The following is a 2,835-nucleotide window of genomic DNA, read 5'->3' on the forward strand; positions in this document are numbered from 1 at the left end:
CCCCGTGGGCCCCCTTTTTTTCCAGGAGGCCCGGCAGACCCAGGGCCAGGAGGCCCCGTGGCCCCCTTCTTCCAGGAGGCCCCATGGCTCCCTTTTTTCCAGGAGGCCCGACAGACCCGGGGCCAACTGGCCCTGTGGCGCCCTTCTCGCCTGGAGGGCCAGGCGGGCCGGGTTTGCCGGATGAAATACACATCCCTGAAAAATAAGATTTAATTATAGGTTTACAAGAGATCATGATGGGGAGAAAACAGTACACCACAATTGCTCTGCATTTATATATTAGATGTATAATGTTGATGAAGGAGGGTTAGGTTCCTTTACACAATGTACATGTAATAATTCTGTGATTTTAACACACACACACACACACACACACACACACACAGTGCAAAAAGTACACACAATGTGAATCAAGTCTATTGAATGACTTACATGAGTCCAGGAAAATAAGTGTAGTATACATTGTACATTCTAAATGATGGCGATCTTTTGAATAAACAAAACAACTAATATCAGTCTATTGAACTCCGATAAGATAGAAATGCTACATGTAGCTACTCACCTTCAAGTTCGGCTACTCGCAGCTCAGTCTTCTGGTTCCGTTTTTTGATCTCCTCAACACTGCACGAAATGGCCTCGGATCCTAGCAGATGCGTACCGGGATTTGTCCGTATTTTTCGCAGATACAAGCGGATACTGACGGATCAGATTGGAATCCGCCAGAAAATCCGAAACATCGGTTACTGCAATCCGGAACCTATTCCGTACAAATCCGGAAAAACGGGATCCTTGTAGTAAATATTCCATACAGGATACGTTCGGATTTTGCCAGGATACGCACAGAAAAGAATTTGGATCTTGGCAGATGCGTACCGGGATTTTCCGGAATTGCTGACAGATACAAGCGGATACTGACGGATCAGAATGGAATCCGCCAGAAAATCCGAAACATCGGTTACTGTAATCCGGAACCTATTCCGTACAAATCCGGAAAAACGGGATCCTTGTAGTAAATATTCCACACAGGATACGTTCGGATTTTGCCAGGATACGCACAGAAAAGAATTTGGATCTTGGCAGATGCGTACCGGGATTTTCCGGAATTGTTGGCAGATACAAGCGGGTACTGACGGATCACGGAATGGAATCCGTCAGAAATCCGAAACATCGGTTTACTGTAATCCGGAACCTATTCCGTACAAATCCGAATATTCCACACAGCAGACGCTCGGATTTGCCCGGGATTCGTACAGAAATGACCCCTGACAAATGCGTACCTCAGGATTTGAACTTTAAATACCTTTACCATATTCCCATTCAGGATACATTCGGATACGTACAGGCTTAATAGGAGCTCCTGCAACTAAATTGTTTATTATCAATACACAGTATAGCCTGAAACATATCGTGTTCAATTACCACTCCTATTAAAGTGGACAGCTATGTCCTTACATTTGGGGTACATAGTTATCCACAAATTTTGTTACCACTTACAAAAACTGTAACAAACATTTCTGTCCAACGTTACCCCCTAACAGTGAGCTATGCCTTTACACTTGATGTCATAGTAAACAAACAAAAACTTTAATAAACATTTCTTCCCAAAGTTACCCTAAAACAGTGAGCTATGTCCTTACACTTGGGGTACATATTCATACACAAATCATAGTGAACAAACAAAAACTGTAATAAACGTTTCTTCCCAAAGTTACCCTAAAATAGTGAGCTATGTCCTTACACTTGGGGTACATATCCATACACAAATCATAGTGAACAAACAAAAACTGTAATAAACATTTCTTCCCAAAGGTACCCTAAAATAGTGAGCTATGTCCTTACACTTGGGGTACATATCCATACACAAATCATAGTACTACTAACAAAAAACTGTAACAAACATTTCTGTCCACTGAAAAGTTACCCCCAAAGAGTGAACTTGGGGTACATATTCGTACACAAATCATGGTGAACGAGTTTCAATGGCCTCAGAAAATTCACCAGAAATAATACTAGACCTAAGTTAACATTTAGAAATCCATTGATTCAACTCTAACAAGATGGGATTTTTAGACTTGGAAGTGGAAGAAGGGTCACTGGGCCAGTTACCCTCTTTGTTTACTGCCGTTTTACCTGTGCACTTTAGTATGAAGTTTCATGTTTTTGGTCCGGCTCACTTTTGTATTTTGCACATGTGGGCAGCCAAAGAATGGCCTTAGTAAAAAAAGATTTCCATTCCCATCATAAAATGACTCGTGACATGTAATCCGGACTCAGTATGCGCTGCATGCAGCTTGAGCTTGAGCCGCTTACTGTATGGTTTCTTCACCTTCAAGGCGATGATCCAGTTTCTGTTGGCAAAAAAGCCATGGATCATTTAATACATCATAAGACAGACGAGCAAAACCTTGTCACATACACCCTGGAGGTATAAAAAGGTAAACAAATACACAGGTGACAAAAGGTGTCACATGCCATTATAACGTCTTCGGGATGAGGAGGCTCCGCCTGTAGTACTCCCTGCTGTTTGCAAATTACATTTGTCAGAAAAGTTGGGCATCTTCAACCATGCTTCAATAGACAAAAAGTAACATATAACTTGATCAAAATTTCTACCAGACATATAATACATGTATTGACAAATCGACTATACCTGAATACAATAAAAATACTGAACACTTTTTTTAACTGCTCCCTATTTTGTCAAGGCGAGATTGGCCCGGCACCAATACCTATTGACCGTTAGAAAGTATGAACAAGTTGCTACCCTACAAACACCAAGCCCCTAAAAGCCTTTCATCTATAATGAGGAGGGGGCAGGCTAGTTACAGACATTTT

The sequence above is a fragment of the Branchiostoma belcheri genome, unplaced genomic scaffold (assembly GCF_001625305.1).
Source record: "Branchiostoma belcheri isolate BF01 breed outbred unplaced genomic scaffold, Haploidv18h27 scaffold78, whole genome shotgun sequence".
Taxonomy (NCBI): Eukaryota; Metazoa; Chordata; class Leptocardii; order Amphioxiformes; family Branchiostomatidae; genus Branchiostoma; species Branchiostoma belcheri.